The sequence below is a fragment of the Heptranchias perlo genome, chromosome 22, assembly GCF_035084215.1.
Source record: "Heptranchias perlo isolate sHepPer1 chromosome 22, sHepPer1.hap1, whole genome shotgun sequence".
In the NCBI taxonomy this organism is placed as follows: Eukaryota; Metazoa; Chordata; class Chondrichthyes; order Hexanchiformes; family Hexanchidae; genus Heptranchias; species Heptranchias perlo.
This window is the reverse complement of record NC_090346.1, coordinates 4,438,752-4,461,390: the sequence shown is the minus strand read 5'-3', so window position 1 is coordinate 4,461,390 and position 22,639 is coordinate 4,438,752. Positions and strand designations below refer to the sequence as shown.

At 41.6% G+C, this 22,639-nt stretch overlaps 1 protein-coding gene across 3 annotated transcripts in view; it reads left to right on the top strand.

Annotated features, from left to right (window-relative positions):
• The first annotated feature begins 4,653 nt into the window (after positions 1-4,653).
• Positions 4,654-22,639, top strand: part of tex2l (testis expressed 2, like) — a 104,177-nt gene continuing 86,191 nt past the window's right edge. The window contains exons 1-2 of one of the 3 annotated variants that reach the window (XM_068002844.1): positions 4,654-5,039; positions 9,080-9,286. The gene's annotated coding sequence lies outside the window, so the exon portion shown is untranslated. Of the gene's footprint in view, positions 5,040-7,013; positions 7,165-9,079; positions 9,287-22,639 lie in introns of all 3 variants that reach the window. The other 2 variants (XM_068002845.1, XM_068002843.1) reach the window with 2 other exon arrangements.

The window sequence follows — 22,639 nt, the reverse complement described above, 5'->3', positions numbered from 1 at the left end:
AAGTAAAAGAACTCCAGTAAATTTGTTAGGCAATATTTTTCTCCCATAAATCCATGCTGACTCCCTCTTACCAAAGCAAATCTATCTAGGTTTTTCATTATCCCCCCTTTCAGGGTGCCTTCCAATACTTTACCCACTATAGATGTTAGGTGTCACTGGCCTGGAGTTCCCTGGGTAATTTTTATGCCCTATTGTAAAAATTGATGTTACAGTAGCTACATTCCAATTCTCAGGCACTATTTATGTCTCTAATGAAATTCATCAAGCCTGGTGCCTTGTCTTCCTTTAACACCCTCACCCAACCATTCAGTATCTTACCTTTTAGTACTTCCTCTGTTTCTCTTCCCCATCTCTCACATAGAAATTCTACTTCCACAGTGGGTGGACTGCTCATGGTCTCCTCTGTGAACACAGAAAAGAAGAATTATTTTTGTATATTCTCTATTCCTCGGTCACCTTTGGGATTGTTCAATGGCCCCACCATTTCATTTTTACATGCATGCTCCAAATATATTTATAGAAACACTTGACATTTTTTTAATATTCTCTGTTATCCAAATCTGATTTTATCTTTTAGCTCTCCTGCCAGTTTCTTAACCTTGTTTTATATTCTTTTCAGTCCACCGTGCTAAGTATCGTTATACTGAACAACAACCACAACTTTAACGTAGGAAAACGTCCCAAGGCACTTCACAGGAGCGTAATCAGGCAAAAATTGACAATGAGCTAAAGAAGAAGACATTAGGACAGGTGACCAAAAGCTTGGTCAAAGAGGTAGGTTTTAAGGTAAATCTTAAATGTGAAGAGGTTTAGGGAGAGAAACATCCTATTTTTTGCCATTACTCCTCGCATTATTTCCATTGTTAATTTATAATATATTATTTATAAAACTTAATTCACGTACACACATAAATGCACATGAAAAGCATTCTGCCAATTAACTAAAAGGTGAGTGGTGAGGATATAGGATGAGAACAACTCAGAAGAAATTTGAACCATGAATTGCTGATTATTTGCTTCAGGAAAAAAATGCAGCTGCAAATCATTAATAATTTAATAGCTTACATTGCATTACTATCCTTGTTGTTTTGTCTGTTTAATTGCTGATTCCTCAGGGGCAATTGATCAATCAACTCTTTGTATTCATGCAGATAGAAGTAGCATCTCCCATGGAGAAAACACCCAGAAATTCGATGGAGACACGTCCCTTTTTTGGTCGCTAAACATCGCCTAAGCTTCCTATATGGCGGGAACGAGGAATCCACATAAAACCAAGCTATCGAATCAATAATTTTTTCTTTAAAGCAGCCAACCTGGAACCATCAACTACCACCAAATCAAACAATTGAATTACAAACTATTTTTTCCGATTTCTTTGAGCAGCCATATTATGTAACAAACATAATTCACAAGAGGTCCTTAAACTAACGCAAGCAATTGTCCATGACCTGTTTTGTCCCTTAGTTTTGCCTATATCTCAGGGGCCTGGGGCTTGCATTTTTCTCCTTTCTTGAAGCTTTCTTTCTTCTGATGATCCTACCCTCCCAAACATTTTTCTACTCATGCCCTCCCTCAGAGCCCAGAGATATCAGTGGAGGCTCTTACATGGGCCGTGCTAGCTCCTTCACAGATAATTTTGTAAATATATAATTTCCTGCTCTTCCGTGATTTCCAACCCCATGCGGTTCCAGCCTGGCCTGTCCAACCTGACTACTTTCCAGTCTGGCCTGTCCAACCTGACTACTTTCCAGCCTGGCCTGTCCAACCTGACTACTTTCCAGTCTGGCCTGTCCAACCTGACTACTTTCCAGTCTGGCCTGTCCAACCTGACTACTTTCCAGTCTGGCCTGTCCAACCTGACTACTTTCCAGTCTGGCCTGTCCAACCTGACTACTTTCCAGTCTGGCCTGTCCAACCTGACTACTTTCCAGTCTGGCCTGTCCAACCTGACTACTTTCCAGTCTGGCCTGTCCAACCTGACCACTTTCCAGTCTGGCCTGACCCAGTTCTATGTGCTTCACCGCCCCACTTCCAGTGTTCCATCTCTGTTCCCAGCCTTGTCATCAGGCCTCAACTGATGAGCTATGTGCTCTTTGTTCCATCCCTTCCTTCCTCCCAGCAGCATCTCCTAGGTCCAGCTTTCCATGCTCCCCCCACAAGCAGGTTTGCCTACAGTGCATGTAAAGGAAGAAAGAGCTTGCATTTATATAGTGCTTTTCATGTCCTCAGGACATCCTAAAGCACTTTACAGCCAATGAAGTATTTTTGAAGTGTAGTCACTGTTGTAATGTAGGAAACGTAGCAGCCAATTTGTGTGCAGCAAGGTCCTGCAAAGAGCAATGTGATAATGACCAGATAATCTGTTTTTTAGTGATGTTGGTTGAGGGATAAATATTGGCCAGGACACCAGGGAGAACTCTCCTGCCCTTCTTTGAAATAGTACAATGGGATCTTTTACATCTACCCTAGTAGGCAGACTCAGTTTAAAATCTCATTTGAAAGACGGGAAACTCGAATTCACTGTGAGAAGCGTCACGGGAGATTCCCTAGTAATACATGTATATGTTGTTTTCTTGCACCATACAGCGAAAAAATCCGAATACAGTAGAATCCTGTTGTAGTGATTCATTTAGCCCAATTGATCACTATAAATGGCGACCATTATACCCAGTTTCCTATATGTACTGCAGCACTAAGTAGCATTTTAAGCAGTTGCTCACCGTTGTCCATCAGCACTTTAAATATCAGCTATTAATATCAAGTGCACCAAATGTTGCTGTTTATTTATATTACCTTGATTTAGTCCCAGACTGGCACTCTGAACAAAACATTCCTCAGCTGGTTAAAAAGCTGGTGAGCAGCGTTATTCAATAGCTGAGCAGTACTGTTTAAACAGCTGATCAGTAAAACATAAAACTCTAAAATCCCCAATTTACAGTCCTGTTGACTGTTTATTTATTCCCCAGGATGAAGTTGACATCTAGGGGTAAATGTTCTGAGTTGATGTCAGCAGAAAGACACCTTGCCCGCTGCCAGCACATACTGGAAAATTGCGGGAGACACTTCTGCCACATTCTGATACACACCGCCAACAAGCGAGGTACCTTACTGCCAGTTCATACTTGGAGAATTTACCCCTCCATGTCCTGTCAGTGTTTGAGCAGCACTCTGCTCACACTGCCAATTTTGATTTCTTTTCTTACCATACTTTGCTGGCCTAAGGGATTTTGCATTTGAATACTTTACCAATCAAGTGTTTAAACTGCTTGTCAGCACTCCTCTGCCGTTCTGTAATGTTGCTGACTAGCACTTTAATCAACTAAGCAATGCTCAGTTGAGAGCGCTGGGTTTGGGTTTGACGGTTGCCTCAGTTATCTTCAGATCACTACACTCGGTTGGAAAAGTATATCTTTGAATGTAATGCAATTCTGGAATTTAAAAATTGATTGTTACATTCAATAATCACTATAAGCAGTGACCACTACAAGAACATTGTATTATATCACTGCTGGTCAAATCAATACAATACACCTACTGCAACCTCTTAGCTGTTTCTCAAATATGAGTGCTAACAGCCATTTTTCTACCATGGGAATCTGTCAACATTCTGTATGCATAAAACAGAATGAAACAGTATTGGATTTATTACAAAGCAATACAGCATCTCAGTCGGTTGATATTTCATCATCTGTCATGAAAACCACATTATGATTGACATTCAGGAGAGATGGTTACAACAAGGTACAGTGAGTGTATCGTTCCTCCACAAGACTGACCATACGGCCACAGTGATGCACTGAGGTCTGGTACTCCTGGCCAGAGCTGGCAAAATTGCTCCAATGAATGACAAGTCTCCCCAAATGATGGTCATCCTCAGGACTCACAGGTTGGGAGAACAAGGTTTTTGCCAACTGCACAGTTGCCTGTGTTACTTAATTAGTCTGATAGGTAACATAAAAATGAATGGAATTGGTTCTTATCTATTTGGAGTTGTTTCCAGGACCCAGAGCTCTAATGTCACCTCATCAGGTGGGGAGGGAGGGAGGGAGGGAGGGGGGGGGGGGGTGGGCGGGGGGGGGGGGGGGGGTGGGGGGCGGGCGGGGGTGGGGAGAATTTCTGGTTCCAGCATTGAGGGTTGTGGTTGTTTTTCCTGAGTTACTGGGACCGCATCTTCTACCATTTAAGGATGGGAAATACCAGCAACAAACGAAAACTATGACCATAACTTTGATAAATTTCAATCTGGGGCAGGCAACATCTGTTTCTTTTTTGTGTAAATGCAAGTAAATTATCTTTGCTGCTAACTACCTCCAACTTTCCACATTCATTTGGCTACGGATGAATTGTACGCTGGGCAATTTACACCAGCCTCAGGGTGGGGATATTCCACTAGCAGAATTTTTTCGGAAACAACTGCAGATTTTAAAGAATGCTTAAAAAATAAATTGCAAGCATATCCTCATTTTGTTTCATTCTCTCAAGTTTGTAAACTGTTTGCAAAGTCACCAGTTGGCTGGGTGACATCATCTCCTGACATCACGCAGCAGGGCACGCTCTAAGTGGAGGGCTTGCCAAATGGGGCAGGCTTAACGACGTGAACACTTCAAATCTGTAAAGCAGCTCAGATATAGAATACATGCTGGCTAAGCAGGGCTCGAGCAGAGGATAATCACATGTGTGCAGTCTCCAGCTGCAGCTGCTGCTGTCTAACCCACGACAGAGAAGACAACATTGGGGGATTTCATTTATGGCATGTTATGAGTTAGGTCCAGTCCACACACATTGTGCTATTTCACATTCCAGAAGACTTGAGCAAGATAAAAAGGAAGCAAAGAAAATGCCACCAACCGTCGGTGACAAGATAAGAATCTGTTCTCACGGAGGAATAAAATGCCACAGCTGACTTCTTAGCAAGAAATTTACAGTGGGAACATTTGTTAAAAGTCAAACAATGAAGCAGAAGAATTTTGCAGCTCTGAGATATTTTTCATATATGTAATGAGAATGGATCCCAGTGCTGCTGTTCTCTTAATAAACTGGTAAGCTCCCTTTTTTTAAAGCTAACTTTAGTTATCAATATTTATACAGGGTAGTCAATACAGTATAATCAAGAATTAGCTACAGGAAACTAGTTGAGTTTGTGTGCTGCGTGACAAAAAAGCTGACTGTTTTAACACAATGAATTTTTTTAAAACCTGAGATGAATCTGTATAACAGGATGCTTTTAAACCTCTGGTTAGCAGTATGTTCAGTTCAGTTATTCTCTTGTACCATTGCACGAAGACCAGTGGACAATATTGTTGCAACCAAACATCTGATGACTTCTTGTACATTGCTGGTGGCACACAAATTTTTGAAAAGCCTGCATTATCTGCCTCACAGGTCAATTATTTTCCATTTGATGGTTAATTGTTTGGACGATTATTTCTACTGTGATTTAAATCCTCCATTTGCTGTACATTTTGTCTTGCAATGGTGGAAGACTGTTAACCCCACGAGTACTAAAAGACTTTCAGTTTATAAAATAGAAACAGCTTTTCTTTCACACAAGAGTGGTTTTGTGTGAGTTTCGAACACTGAATCAAAGTAGAGAACTGCAGAGAAATATGTCTTCATTCATAGAATAAGATCAAAGGATTATAACTGTGTAATCCATTTAATTTTGGTGAAGAAATTATATTGCAGTTTTCATAGTTAAACCGACAAGGGACTTGAAATGCAACTTCATTCATTGAAGAGTTTGTCATCCAATATTTATTAAGGAAGACTTACTGTTTCCAGACAAATAGGAGATTTGTTCACCAGTAAATCATGCTGGTGAAACAACACACGGTTAATCTGGAAATGGTGGCTTATTCCATGAGCATTAATTATTTTGAGCACAAGAGGGCTAGAAAGGTTATACCAGATTGTGTATCTTCTTATGCAGTTTGTGATATGTCAGATATGATGGGATGATAAGAACATGCAAAATACTGATAGATTTCTCTTTGCTTATATCAGGCTTATGGATTTGTGTGTTTCTGTTGTTCACCAGTATCTTTCGAACCATTACATGTTCTGCTGTTTGTTGCAGATTGGCATCCTGGACATTATCCTTCTCAAGTCTTACTGATAAATTTCAGAAATCAATAAGCCATAAACATCCTTATGTCAGTAATGCTTTATGAGGTATTGTCAAGTCTTATTCTTACTGCCACCCAATGCTATGCATCAGAGATCATACTGTTAAACTGATGAGGAATTCAAGAATAAATGAGATTAATGACCAGGCAATCTTAAAAATTTAAAGGAAGTTCCAATTGAAGGAACACATTGGTAATCATTGATGATATCTCTGAATTCACTGTAAAGCCACAACGCTCGTGAGTGACTGTATAACAGAAACTGATTATTAGAAATATGTACAAAACACAAAATCTGAATCTGAATGTGCCATTTTGAATTTGGATCAATCTAATTAGAAAGGGCAAACACTGTTCTGTGAAACATTTCTGTTTATTATGGCTGTCATAGGTTACTGGAGCTCCTGAAATAAAAGTGATGGTGGCTCAGTAATGTTCATCCATTTTCTGCCTATGTTTGTGGTTTGCATCAGTTTTTCATGAGGAGTATTTTTTGCACAAGCCCTGCCTGTTCTGTAAAATTGTTATGTACATATCCAATTCCTGGTGGTGTAGTTGAGGGGGGAAGGGTGCTAGTATGCACACAATCCCTGCCAATTTAGCATGAAGGGCACGAGGTAGCTATGTGCTGTGAATGCCATTCTGATGCATCATGCCTCTTTTTCTGCCCTTGGTGGCAGTTGTAAAGTAACTGAAATTAATGCCCATTGCAAATGGGGTCCAGGACCGCTAAGGACTGGGCAGCACAGATAAGTCATTTTAAAGAGCAAAAAAGAAGATTCTTACAACAACTGACCCATTTTTCATAATTTCTTTTTGTTTTTATTTTCCCCGGCTCCTAGGTTGCTGTGAGCCTTTGTAACATTTGTTTTATTTTTTTGCCCTCAGCAGAATTACTGCCCATCCCAATAGGAATCCCTCTGTATGAGATGCTGGAAAGAAGAGGAGGTCTACTGAGGGATGCTAGACAGATCAGGATGCATGAGAGGTGCTCTGTGCCCACACGCCAATACCCACATATGTGCACCTGCAGACAGAGGTGACCAGACCTTGCTTGGTAGATGATTAATGCATACAGAGGCACAGCTGGCACAGGTTTGTGCAAAGGCCTGACTAACCGTTATGCTGGATGGTTCTTCAGAAGCATTCTAATCACAGCATGCCTTGCTTTACATGGCACTACAAAAAAGGCATGTCATGCTGATCATCAGCCATAAAGTCTGATTGGCTTCACCTGTTGAGATGCCACCACCCATACCGCATCTACCTGTGGGGAAATGTTCTGATGAAAGGTCATTGACCTGAAACGTTAACTCTGTTTCTTTCTCTGGGGAATGTCTCACTGGGTTTGGGTCAGCAGAGAGCCAGAGCTATGGGTACCTGGTGCTAAAATCCATCCTAAGGTCACCTCTGGCTCAATGGTAGCACTTTTTCCTCTTAGTCACAAAGTTGTGTGTTCAAACGCCACTCCAGAGGCATAATCTAGGCTGTCAGTTCAGTGTAGTACTGAAGGAGTGCTGTGCTGTTGGAGGTGCTGTTCTTTGGAAGTGGCATTAAACCAAGGACCTGTCAGGTAGATGTAAAAGATCCTATGGAATAATTCAAAGAAGAGCAGGGTAGTTCTCCTGGTGTTCTGGCCAACATATATCCTTCAACCAACATCACTAAAACACATTATCTAGTCATTAATCCCATTACTGTTTGCACGACCTTGCTGTGTGCAAATTGGCATTTCCCTACACTACAACAATGTCTACACTTCAGAAAGTACTTCATTGGCTGTGAAACCTTTGGGATGTCGTGAAAGGTACTATGTATATATACAAGTTCTTTCTTCTTATAGGTCTGGTACAGCTAGTGACAGAACCAGTCAGCTGTGCTCTCAAGCCTGCACATGAGGGTTCCTTTCCCTTTATTTTTGTTTGTTGCTTCTTATTTTCCTGCCCCTTCAGGTGATTTTACACTCAGACCTTCTCTTCCTGTGACTAAATCAGTATATGTATTACTGATAACCAGGTCATAGGCTCCTTCCTCCCTGTTCGCCAATATAAGGCAACAGGGTATATTTTGAGAATAATGCCTTGGATATGGTATAGAAAAAGCTTCAGGCAATGATGATCTTCTGTTAATTCATTCTATTACAGTAATTCTTTTGAAAGTGCAGGATCTATGTATAATTTAGCAACGCCTTTCATTATCAACAGTTTATACCAGTTCTGTTTAAATTAAACTTAGCTCTTTCCCAAATGCAAATGTCAATAATTTAAAAATGGATCAATACTTAATTTTACTCACCTGCATTACAAACAGCAAAACTCAAAAAGAACTGAACAACCATGGAATTATAAGCATAACATTACTGTTTGTACCCTAACCCTGGGTCAGGGAAGCCGACTGGTGAACTGCTTAGTTTGACAGGAGACATTTGCAGTATTGACTAGGGATCAAAAGCATCTGATCTAAATGAGACCATGATGTAGCATTTTACAACAGACTCTCACATATAGTCATATTCGTTTATCACCATCCCATTCCCAAGACCATCACTACCAGCTGCAGTGCTCCCAATGAAATCAATTCCTGGGAACATATACTGGATGATAATTAAGTAGAAGCAAAAAATACTCAAATCTGAGATGTCCTTTTAAGGGGCAGTGGGCGATACGCCCATTAAAAAAATTCCCAGCAACTAATATTGAAAATGCAGATCCCAGCTTTAACTCCAGGTCAGTTTTGGGCAGATGAATTTTCGTTTCACTTGAAAACTCCCCCTTGAGCCAAAAACTCCCTCATTATAATCTCACCAGTGAGTTTCCCACTGAATTGATTGAACCGACTGGAAACCTGCCACTTCCGGGGCGCAATTTCTGGCGGGCGAGCCAGAGGCTATTTAAAGCGGGACTGCACCTCTTAAAGGGAGGCTGCATTTCATTCTGGCTTCTTTTGTTTCCAAGGTGCCGGAAGAAGAATCTTCTCTGAAATTAGTTGCAGGCAAGTCCCCAAGTTCTCAGAAGCCTCTCTGGAGGTACTTGTGGAAGAGGGAACACTCTGTCCACCAGGCATGAAGAGAGACTACACAGGTTGTCAGCTCCAGGAGTGTCTGCCCCAGGACCTGGATAGAGTGCAGGAAATGCTTTAATTACCTCACTAGAGCAGTAAGGGTAATTATTACTCTTTATTTATCCGACACTACAACATATGGCAGTAGTCCTTCATCCTCTCCCCTAGCACTCTCAACAATTTTCTTCCTACAACGGTTTATGGAGAATAAATATGACAATTGATTTGTTGTGGCAAGTGAATTTTTTTTAACTGATCAAAGCTGCACTGGAGCAGGCAACTTCACTGAGCCTCTGGGATTTTAATGCAAATTTGCAGTACTCAGGCAGTAAGTCATGGTACAGTAACTATAATTCACAGGACATCGCCCCATTCCAAATCTCTTGTCCTAAGAATAAACCACATATTGTATGGTGTGGGCTACAAAGCTTGGTCTACCAATGCTGCTTGTGGGTTATGTAGCCAGCACGACTTGTACTTTGCTCTTAGTGTGTATTCCCCATGCACAAGTCAAAGTGACATTTATAATTACATATCTTCAACCTGTTATTTGACTAGAATCTAACAGAAATAACGGCATGCCTTGGTTACTGGTTTTCCAGCAGCATTGATAGAGGAATGCTTTCTTCATCTGAAAGCTACTTTAATTTCTTTTGAAATTGTAATTGTGTGATCTTACAGCGTGTAATGTTAAATAATTTGAGTCAGAGATAATGCTGCTACAATGCCGAACTAAAAGCAGCTTTGAGAAAGATGTTACCCTGAATAATGCCTGACGGCCTCTGACCATCACATTTATTTTGTATATGTTGGCTGGGGATATACCTATCTCAGTGAGTTGTTATGCACTAAATGTACTTTGTAGATTTGTCAACATTTAAAGGAAAGCGAGATAAGTACTTGTGGGAGAAAGGAATAAAAGGTTATGATGATAGGATATGATGAAATAGGGTGGGAGGAGGCTCGTGTGGAGCATAAACACCGGTATAGACAAGTTGGGCCGAGTGGCCTGTTTCTGTGCTGTAAATTCTATGCTTATTATAGAATTATAGAAATTTACTGCAATGAAGGAGGCCATTCGGCCCATCGTGTATGTGCTGGCCGAAAAAGAGCCAAAGAGCTTAATCCCACTTTCCAGCACTTGGTCCGTAGCCCTGTAGGTTACGGCACTTCAAGAGCGCATCCAAGTTCTTTTTAAATGAGTTGAGGGTTTCTGCCTCTACCACCCTTTCAGGAAGTGAGTTGTGGACCCCCACCACCCTCTGGGTGAAAACATTTCTCCTCAGCTCCCCTCTAATCCTTCTATCAATTACTTTGAATCTATGCTCCCTGGTCACTGACCCCTCTGCTCAGAGAAATAGGTCCTCCCTATCCACTCTATCTAGTCCTATCATAATTTTATACACCTCAATTAAATCTCCTCTCAGGCTCCTTTGTCCAAAGAAAACAACCCCAGCCTATCCAATCTTTTCTCATAGCTAAAATTCTCCAGCCCTAGCATCATCCTCATAAATCTCCTCTGCACCCTCTCTATTGCAATCACATCTTTCCTGTAATGTGGTGACCTGAACTGTACACAGTACTCAAGCTGTGGCCTAACCAATGTTTTATACAATTCTAGCATAACCTCCCTGCTCTTATTTTCTATGCCTCGGCTAATAAAGGAAAGTATCCCATATGCCTTTTTAACCACCTTATCTACCCTTCCTGCTACCTTCAGGGATCTGTGGATATGCACTCCAAGGTCCCTTTGTTCCTCTACACCTCTCAGTATCCTCCCGTTTATTGTGTACTCACTTGATTTGTTTGCCCTCCCCAAATGCATTACCTCACACTTCTCTGGATTGAATTCCATTTACCACTTTTCTGCCCACCTGACCAGTCCATTGATATCTTCCTGCAGTCTACAGCTTCCCTCCTCACTATGAACCACATGGCTAATTTTTGTATCATCTGCAAACTTCTTAATCATGCCCCTTACATTTAGGTCTGAATCATTAATATATATCACAAAAAGCAAGGACCTAGTATTGAGCCCTGCGGAACCCCACTGGAAACAGCCTTCCAGTCACAAAAACACCCATCAACCATTACCCTTTGATTCCTGCCACTAAGCCAATTTTGGATCCAACTTGCCACTTTTCCTTGGATCCCATGGGCTTTTACTTTTTTGACCAGCCTGCCATGTGGGACCTTGTTGAAAGCCTTGCTGAAATCCATGTAGACTACATCAAACGCACTACCCTCATTGACCCTCCTTGTTACCTCCTCAAAAAATTCAGTCAAGTTAGTCAGACACGACCTTCCCTTAACAAATCCATGCTGACTGTCCTTGATTAACCCGTGCCTTTCTAAATGACGATTTATGCTGTCCCTCAGAATTGATTCCAATAATTTGCCCACCACCGAGATGAGACTCACTAGCCTATAATTATTCGGTCTATCTCTTTCTCCCTTTTTAAACAACGGTACAACGTTAGCAGTCCTCCAATCCTCCGGCACCACGCGTACGATACTATTCATACTATTCTATGTAACATTGAGGATTCACATCCATTTGAAATAAAATTCTTAAATTTCCCAATGCAGTTGGGATTTTCAAGACTCTCTTCGACTCTCCACTTGGCACTAGGTCAGAAAATATGTGTAAACCTTTTGATATACAAAGAGCATGGCAAACACACACCTCATCCTTCATACAGCACATATATGAAGCACCGTTAATAACCTTGTGATAGCAAATATTTCATGTTAAATAAATTAGTATTAAAAGATCAAAAGTGAGTCACTGAATATCTTTAGATGAATTTTTAATGTAATAATCTTAATATGCTATTATTATTGTAGCAGTTAGTTGTTGTCAGCAGTCAATCTGGTGTACTACTAGCTTATATTTTGTGGTAAAAGCAGAGACGTCATTGTAGAAAATCAAGAATCAAACCAATGCTGTAAAGACTGGCTTTGAGCTTTTAAAAGATACACCATCTGCTTGTAAAGGGAATGGGTTTTGTGATCCTTCCTCTCCCAGTTTCTCCCCCAACAACAAAAATTTATGACAATTGATATTCTTCTTGATGAACTCATTCATTTAAAAATGGTTTCTGAAATGCTGGGATTGATTGTAAAATTAGATTCCAGTTACTGGATAAAAACTGCAGTGTCAGTGACAGGATGCTACATCAAACAGCCATACAGATAAAATGCTGCATCACAACACAGCTAGCAATTGCTATTGACAGCAATAAAACTTAGATCTAAACCGCTGACAGAACTATTCTTTCTACTGTTGCCTGCCGATTATTTCCTACATTCGTAGTGAACAGTCCTCCATGCCCTGCACTCATCCCACTTAGCCAACTAAAGTTAGTTAGGTGTGGAAAGGAGAAACATCAAGGGAGGGCGAGTGCAGCATAACTGGGACAAAAAGGGAATTTTTGATGATTATTTCTTCAAGTATCCACCATTTCCATCCATCAAATTGGGTGTGAGTGAATGCTCCATGTACAATATTTTATACGATACGGTTTACACTCTAAGAACGAAAGAACCTGCATTTATACAGTGCCTTTCACGACCTCATGACATCCCAAAGCTCTTCACAAGTATTTTTGAATTGTAATCACTGTTTTATATAACAAGGTCTCACAAATAGCAATGATGTGGAGATGCCGGTGATGGACTGGGGTTGAAAAATGTAAGGAATCTTACAACACCAGGTTATAGTCCAACTGTTTTATTTGAAAATCACAAGCTTTCGGAGGCTTTCTCCTTCGTCAGGTGAGCGAGTCAGGTGAGCCACACTCGCTCACCTGATGAACGAGAAAGCCTCCGAAAGCTTGTGATTTTCAAATAAAACAGTTGGACTATAACCTGGTGTTGTAAGATTCCTTACAATTCACAAATAGCAATGAGATAAATGACTAGATAATCTGTTTTAGTGGTGTTGGTTGAGGGATAAATATTAGCCAGGACACCAAGAGAACTCCCCTGTTCTCCTTCATATATTGCCATGGGATCTTTTACGTCCACCTGAGAAGTTGCACATCTCATCTAAAAGACAGCACCAGCTCCCTCAGTACTGCCTGATGATGTGCTCAAGTCTTAGAGGAGAGAAGTAAACCCAAAATCTTCTGACTCAGAGGCAAGACTGCTACCACTGAACCAAGGTTAATATCTCAGAGAAAAAAAATTGAAGAAAGGACATCCTTTTTAAAAACTGTAACAGTTGCCAACTTTTGGTGCATACTTATCATTTTTTGTAAAATATTTTAAAATATAAAGAAAATTCTACCCCTTAAACAAAGGATTTTGAACAACACACCACTTTCATTCCTATTTTCTGTTAATTTTGCTAACTCTGTCACACGGATATATTCCAGATGTTGTCCATAACCTCTTGCCATAATAGAATCTACTTAGCTGGAGAATGGGGCTGTAAAGACAGAAACATCTTTCTAGCAAACACTGCTAGGGTTAGATGAAGTAGGGAGGGAGGAGGCATGTGTGGAGCATAAACACCGGCATGGACCAGTTGGGCCGAATGGCCTGTTTCCATGTTGTACATTCTATGTAATTCTATGTAATCAGTGCTGCTTTGTGTTTGGCCAAACTAAACTTGTACAAAGTAACGATGAATCACCTCTGCTTTTCCTTTCACAATGAAAAAACTGAAGAATCAGCTACAGTAACATTTCAGTAGTTGTCCGATATGGTCTGGCTCTGTGTTTAGGATGGCCTACAGACTCACCTTGGTAAAATTGCCATATTTTTATCAATTATATTTACAAATAAAACCTGTGTGGTGCAGTAAGTGTTAGCTGTGGCTCAGTGGTCGTACTCTTGTCTCTGAGTCAGAAGGTTGTGGGTTCAAGTCCTACTCCAGAGACTTGAGCACAAAATCAAGGCTGACACTTCAGTGCAGTACGAAGGGTATGCTGCACTGTCTGAGGTGCCGTCTTTCGGATGAGAGTTAAACCGAAGCCCTGTCTGCCCTCTCAGGTGGATGTAAAAGATTCCGCGGCAATATTTGAAGAAGAGCAGGGGAGTTCTCCCCGGTGTCCTGGGCCAATATTTATCCCTCAACCAACACCTAAAAACAGATTCTCTGGTCATTATCACATTGCTGTTTGTGGGACCTTGCTGTGCACAACTTGCCATGTTTCCTACATCACAACAGTGACTGCCCATCAAAAGTACTAAATTGGCTGCAAAGTGCTGTGGGACATCCTAAGGTCTTGAAAGGTTCTATATTAATGTAAGTCTTTCTTTTTAATAAAAAGATAACACTAATAGATTACCAAAGTGTAGCCTAGGATCCTCACAGCCTATATGTTTGTTATCTTCATGGTTTATTGTGTATAATGTACTGCTCAGTTTTTGTGAGTCCAGCTGCAAAATCAATTTATTGTGCCTAATGGCTTCAAGCAGCAGGCTCCTTGGGACTCTACTCTCAACCACCTGGTCAAGACATACACTAACTACCAAGCTTCTATATGCAGCACAAGGATAAATAAGACCTCCGATATCTTATTTACATCTGAATGCTGTATGTTACTGGACCTTTCTATGGCAATAATGTTCTTGTATCGAACAATGAGATCTCCTGTGGTCTTACTCACAGTAAGTCAGATGATATGCTGTTTGATAATGACAGGAACATGGGCTCAGATTTTGCAAACGAAAGGCACCCGCCACGCGTTAGATTTAAACTTACCCACAAACTATCAACGGGCTTTTGGGCACCAGCTTCCTGCAATGGGGAGCTGAAAAAAAATGCAGCGTCCTCTTCTGGGCATCTGTGAGCTGTGTGAGCGGTGCAAGGAACTGGGTATCCCTGCAACCAATCAGATTGAAGCATTCTTAGCAAGCCGCGCAGTGAGAACCAGGAAGCATCAGCGAGAACAGTAAATTCAATGTAAAATCAGTTAGAGAAAGCGAAATAAAGAGAGGGTAAGAAATATTGAATTAAAAGACAGAGATAAAAGAGACAGAAAGAAAAAGTAAAATATTTTAAATTAAATTTTATTAAATGCCCAACCACAATTAAAATCTGAAGGAATGAGAATCCGCGTTTTAAAAGTTAATTTTCAGTGCCAGAGAGGTTGTTTGGCAATCATTAAGACTCACCATGCCATTAAAAGTATCAAAGCTTCAAAAGGATAGCAAAAAGAGAATATTTTCATGTCACTTCTTTTCTGACCTGTAGCTGGAAATTCACAAGCATTTTCTAATCTGTAAACTTCCCTCAATAAAAAGCAATTAATCTCTGACTGAAAAACTGAGCATACCTTTTTCTGTGTATATTAGTTTGTTCCAGCTGGGCAGGAGAGCAACTCCGCACTGGTCCACTCATTCCAATAGTGAGTCAGCTGGCGAGCTGTCAATCTCGTGCAGCTTTCGGAGGAGCAGGGCATCTCGGAGAGCAACTTCCAACTTTCCACCTTTGACTGCGCGCATGTGCTCACCAGAAGCTGCTCTTCCATTTGCTCTGAAATAACAGTGGGCACTATTAGCCTCGCCGTTATTTTAAGAGCAATTTTTGGCATTATATCACATAATAGATAATGAATTATTCTGCTGTTAAAGTGGAACCGTGTTTACGGCTACAAGGTTGTATTGATGTAAGTAAACACAGCTTGAGGTCAGTCAGAGATTAATTGCTTTTTATTGAGGGAAGTTTACAGATTGGAAAATGCTTGTGAATTTCCAGCTACAGGTCAGAAAAGAAATGACATGAAAATATTCTCTTTCTTTCTCTTTTGAAGCTTTGATATCTGAGGTATCTGAAGTGTGACAGATGCTCTCAAAACTTTTATATAGATTCATGTTCAGAATCAGAACACACTGAAAAAAATCAAATTTGGGAGAAATATGCCATATTCCTAATCACTTCGCAGAGGTGATTTACTGACAATAATATGCATCCAGTTCACTAAATATCTAATTGCTAGTCTAACCAGTACAGATGTAATAATTTATACACAATAACAAAAGCAAAATACTGCAGATGCTGGAAATCTGAAATAAAAACATAAAATGCTGGAAACACTCAGATAGCATCTGTGGAGAGAGAAACAAGAGTTAATGACCCCGATATTTATGGGGAGGCAGGGAAGGTGAGGGGGAGGGCGATAGCCCGAATTTAACAGCAGGACCTCATTATAATTTCTTTCTTCAGTTTCCCTCCTGACAACTGGCCAAATTGACAGCCTGGCCAGATGCCGGGCGAGAAAGCCAGTGGCAGGAGGCCACAGCCAGGGACCCTTGGGTATTGTCCCCGGCAGTCGGGATGGGATTGCAGGCCGCAGATTGGGTTTAGGTGGCGGGAGCGGTGATCCCGGGGAAAGCTGCAGATCGGGGCTTGGGGAGGGGGGTGGGGGTCGCCGATCATGGCGGGGAGGAGAGAGAAAGGAGAAGGGAGGCAGAAGGCTTCCTTGAGGGGCTGGTGGGAGCACTCCTGCTCCTCCTGGCCCACATGGAGTGCTGTAAAAAGCACTTACCTTGTCATACCCGCAGCTCCCGCCTCCACTTCACTGTGGGGTTCTCTGAACCTTGGGAAACCCAGTCAGCAGCTGTTAAATTTAAATCAGGCTCCCAATTGCACTATGGGAGCCTGATTTAAATATGTTAATGAAGTGCCCCGCCTCTCCAAGACAGGACGCTCGCACGTCTCTCTACCTGCCGCCATAAAAATGGCAACAGGCACGTACGTGGCGGGTTGGGGTCATATTTCGCATTTTTAAGCACTTAACCCCCGACCTCGTCCCACCCGACGTGGGGGGTTAATAACGAGGCCAATGTTTCAGGTCGATGACCTTTCACCAGAACCCTGTTACAGCCAAATAAAGTTTCATTCATTTCTCATTTTCACCAACATACAATTAAAATAGAATGCAACACACAATCCCTAATCCACTGTCTATATTATGAACTAAATATCATCAGGGTTCAATGCTTGTAGTGTGGCCTTGCTTTGAATCTTGCCAGTAAAAGCAATGGGGGGGGTACCAGTTACCACCTGCACAACTAACATTGCTACAATTTGGGGAGTGAGACTCTGCCTGTGTTAAAGCAGAAAATACAGCTCATACCAGCACCGCAAACAATAAAATCAGGGTCGTATGCAGCTGACAGTTTTCTCCATGTCTTTAATTTTAAGCAGCCAAAATTTTGCATAATTTTATGCCATTTCTTTTCCCCATAGCTTTTTCTTCCATCTTCTGCTTTTGACTGGGAAATGGGAAGCCTTCTATCTTCTCCTGTCTCGTGTATGATACAAGCAATGTTGATAGAGCAGAAAGGAAGCACTCCAGTGCTAGCTGCATTACGGTGCATCATATCAAGCTCCTATGTGTAACGCAGCCGAAATTTCAACTCAGTCTAAGCTTCTAATCAATAGTGATGGTCAGATTCATTACACTCCCAACATTATATCATTATCCCTTCCAGTCTGTTGAAAAACTTGAAGCTTTCAATTATTTATGGTTGATTAAAGTCCTGCAGAACTAAGTCCTTCTGATAATGATGAAAAGCTGGCAAGCACACATAGTAATTAGTTGACTGTTTACTTTGTCAGGAAAAGACAGCAAATGCTGTCAAAGTCCTAAAACATTGCTGTATCCTTTCCGCTGAAGAATGTTTTTAGGTTTTATCTTAAATGACACTTTATTGAAGAGCTGAGTATGAAAACAAACTTCTTTCCACTTCATCTTGAAACTCATCATTCTCCTCTCCTCCCCCTCCATTAATCATTGGTCTGGATCACATGCATCCTGGCAACAGCCCAGGTCAACAGAGCTGTTGACCCTACCTGTGACCTTCACTGTCACAGTTACAGATTGTAAACAATTTTACAACACCAAGTTATAGTCCAGCAATTTTATTTTAAATTCACAAGCTTTCGGAGATTTTCTCCTTCCTCAGGCAAATGTTTCAAGAGCTCCTTGAAGCCTACGCATTTATACATATTGAACAATACATGGTGTTTACAGACTGCCCCTGCAACTGCCCGTTGCCAAGGCAATCACCGTGTTCAGACAGAGAGGTGTCACCTGCAGAACCCCCGAATACACATTCAACAAAAAAACAAACAGGGAAAAAAAACAGAGAAAAAAAAACACAGAGAGAGGCAGAAACATCCGGAAGGCAGAGAGAGCCAGCAAATGACCCATTATATTAAAAACAGATAACATTTGTTCGCTGGTGGGGTAACGTGTAGCGTGACATGAACCCAAGATCCCGGTTGAGGCCGTCCTCATGGGTGCGGAACTTGGCTATCAATTTCTGCTCGACGATTTTGCGTTGTCGTGTGTCTCGAAGGCCGCCTTGGAGTACGCTTACCCGAAGGTCGGTGGATGAATGTCCATGACTGCTGAAGTGTTCCCCGACTGGGAGGGAACCCTCCTGTTTGGCGATTGTTGCGCGGTGTCCGTTCATCCGTTGTCGCAGCGTCTGCATGGTCTCGCCAATGTACCATGCTCTGGGGCATCCTTTCCTGCAACGTATGAGGTAGACAACGTTGGCCGAGTCACAGGAGTATGAACCATGCACCTGGTGGGTGGTGTCATCTCGTGTGATGGTGGTATCTGTGTCGATGATCTGGCATGTCTTGCAGAGGTTACCGTGGCAGGGTTGTGCATGGTTCATACTCCTGTGACTCGGCCAACGTTGTCTACCTCATACGTTGCAGGAAAGGATGCCCCAGAGCATGGTACATTGGCGAGACCATGCAGACGCTGCGACAACGGATGAACGGACACCGCGCAACAATCGCCAAACAGGAGGGTTCCCTCCCAGTCGGGGAACACTTCAGCAGTCATGGACATTCATCCACCGACCTTCGGGTAAGCGTACTCCAAGGCGGCCTTCGAGACACACGACAACGCAAAATCGTCGAGCAGAAATTGATAGCCAAGTTCCGCACCCATGAGGACGGCCTCAACCGGGATCTTGGGTTCATGTCACGCTACACGTTACCCCACCAGCGAACAAATGTTATCTGTTTTTAATATAATGGGTCATTTGCTGGCTCTCTCTGCCTTCCGGATGTTTCTGCCTCTCTCTGTGTTTTTTTTTCTCTGTTTTTTTTCCCTGTTTGTTTTTTTGTTGAATGTGTATTCGGGGGTTCTGCAGGTGACACCTCTCTGTCTGAACACGGTGATTGCCTTGGCAACGGGCAGTTGCAGGGGCAGTCTGTAAACACCATGTATTGTTCAATATGTATAAATGCGTAGGCTTCAAGGAGCTCTTGAAACATTTGCCTGAGGAAGGAGAAAATCTCCGAAAGCTTGTGAATTTAAAATAAAATTGCTGGACTATAACTTGGTGTTGTAAAATTGTTTACAATTGTCAACCCCAGTCCATCACCGGCATCTCCACATCACAGTTACAGATGAGTGCAATATTAGAATGTAAATTCTGACCTTATCTGAACCAGAGTTTGGCACAAAAGACAGGCCGTTTTAGATTCAGGTTCAGTTTATGTATACATTTAGCTTTTTTGTGCTGGTGGAATGACGCTCAGATTATGTCACTGTGCTGCAGGGCTAATCTTTGTCGAGATGGTTGGATGGCTTTGACCCAGGTTTGGTTTGTGTATAGGAAACTGTCTCTTCATTCTTAGTGAATAATTACACAGGAAATTATAACAACCGCTGTTAATTCAGCATTTGGCTTCTCACTCTGCACCACAGCAAGTCATTGGAAATAAAAATCGCGAGAGATGTAAAAGAGTTGCTGACTTGCTATCACCTGTTTTACACTGTCGCATAAAGTTAAGATCTACCCCTCTGAGTGTGAAGCAGTTTGATACACTAAACACCCATCATTTTCCAACACTGATTCATATAGTTATCGTTTTACCAATAAAGGTAAAAATTTCAAACGGAGTGTTTGCCACTAACCTGTTAGCAGCCACTTAATGTTTTAAAGCGATCATTAAAAACACTTGTTAGTGGAGAAGCAATTCAACTCCTTCCTAATTAACTATCAATTGAGGCAAATTGTTTTGAATCCAGTTTTCCTTTCTTTAAATTTAAACAGTGGCTTAATCCCAAGCAGATGGAGGAAGTTTAGAACGCTTTCCCATTTCAAGCACCCATGGGGGTCGATTTTAACCCTTCTCGCCCAGTAGAAACTGGGCGGGTGGGCAGTTAAAATTGGCCGGGTGACTTACCCGCCGACGTCCCGCCTAGATCCCGCCACCTTCAATTTTAACCTGCTGTTCAGAGCAAGTTGCAAAGGCACCCGCCTGAAGCCAGCAGGGTCCTTCTCTAAATATGCAGGTCGGGGTACGATGGTGCACGATGGCCCTGACTGCAATTTTAACCTGGCTCCTCCAGGCCCTACGAGAAAAGTTTAGGCCTCCTCTGCCCTTGGCTCCCCCACCCTTCCCTTCCCCATGTTTCTTCAGAAACCACCCCCTCCAAGACTACCTTCTTTCTGGCAAACCTTCCTTTGGTGCCAGCTGGCTCCATTGTTCACATTAAAACGCCACTAAAAATAGCTTCTTGTTAAGCTCTTCAGCTTTTCAATGTCATATAAACTCTATCATATTTGAAAACTAATGCTCTTTACATTAAGCCAAAAAGGAAGATTGTGAGCTTTAAATCTCTGTGACTAAGTGGGCTTTATAGTTGATAAGATTGAATCCAGTGCAGTGCATTGTAAGAGGTTGCTAGTAATTGTTTTGCATATGTCAAAATGTGATTACATAATTTTAAAAAAGGAAATAACAGTTGGTAGACTCACAACTAGAATCAAAATATGACCACAATTTAAAAAAAATCTTTGGAAATAATTTCTCTAATTTGTAGTGCTACATAGGACAGTCTTTGCAAAATAGCTAACGTTTTGAATCACAGATTAAATATACATTCCATTCATAGGGATAATGGACATAACATGCATTAAGATTAACATGTCTGCTAATCCTGTAATAATCAGAAGGTCATGGGTTCAAGTCCCACACCAGAGACTTGTGCACATAATCTAGGCTGACACTCCAGTGCAGTTCTGAGGGAGTGCTGCACTGTCAGAGGTGCTGTCTTTCGGATAAGACGTTAAACCGAGGCCCCATCTGCCCTCTCAGGTGGATGTAAAAGATCCCATGGCACGATTCGAAGAAGAGCAGCAGAGTTCTCCTGATGTTCTGGCCAATGTTTACCCCTTAACCAAGATCATTGAAAATTATCTTGTCATTATCACATTGCTGTCTGTGGGACCTTGCTATGCATAAATTGGCTGCTGCGTTTCCTACATTACAATAGTGACTACATTTGAAAAAATACTTAATTGGCTGTAAAGCACTTTGAGATGTCCTGGGATCATGAAAGGGGCAAGTTCTTTCTTTCTTTCATCATTTCTAATGCTTAAAGGTAAACTGCCTTAATGAATATAGCATTCATAAAAAATTGAAAAAAGTTTTGCCAAATACACAATAACATAAATTAGCCCAAGCGCGATTGGTTTGAAATTCTGCAAGGTTTTCGGTGTGAAATCATTGTATTACAGATCACAGAACGTTAGGTTAATTCATTGCTTGTGAAGTGCTTTGAGGTGCTTCTGAGAGACACAATAAGGTGTAATGTAAATGCAGGTTGTTTTTTTACAAACATTTTTTTATAAACACACTGGGGGTAATTTTGACTTTGGGTGATCGTGTAAAACAGGTGCTTTCGATTCGCTGCGTGTTATATTCATCTCTCCTAATTTTCATTTGAAGATGTATAACAGAAGACTGAATCAATATCACCTGTTTTACACTATCACCCAATGTCAAAATTACCCCCACTACCCTTTAAAACGAGTCAAAATAGAATGCCCTAATTTCATTCGATATTGAAGAGCACAAAAATAATGCAAAAATGATGTAAGTAAAAATTTCAAAAGGATACAGATCCCCCTTGAAGATAACACTTCACTCACAGAATACATGCTGATTCTCCACCTCGTGGTGGCTCCTGCACCACAAACGTAGAAAATTTAAGTGTTCGATAAAATTCATATAGTCATTCTAGTCTCAATTTTTATCAAATGCAGTTAAGATCATAAGAAAGACTGAAGCGATGAAAGGTCATTCAGTCCATCAAGCCCACTCTATCCGGAGACTGCTTCCAATTATCCCATCCCAGAATTTCCCCTCTTTCCCAGCTGATCATTTACTTTAAGCAATACTAATTTCCTTCCCCTATTTCCCCTGCCTGTTTAAGGACTCTCTTTTTTCTACAGGCATATCCTCTTCCAACCTTCCCATCTTTGAACCCCTTCCTCCCTCCCCCATCTTTTACCCCCTTCCTCCCTCCCCATCTTTTACCCCCTTCCTCCCTCCCCCATCTTTGACCCCCTTCCTCCCTCCCCCATCTTTTACCCCCTTCCTCTCTCCCCCATCTTTGACCCCCTTCCTCCCTCCCCATCTTTTACCCCCTTCCTCCCTCCCCCATCTTTGACCCCCTTCC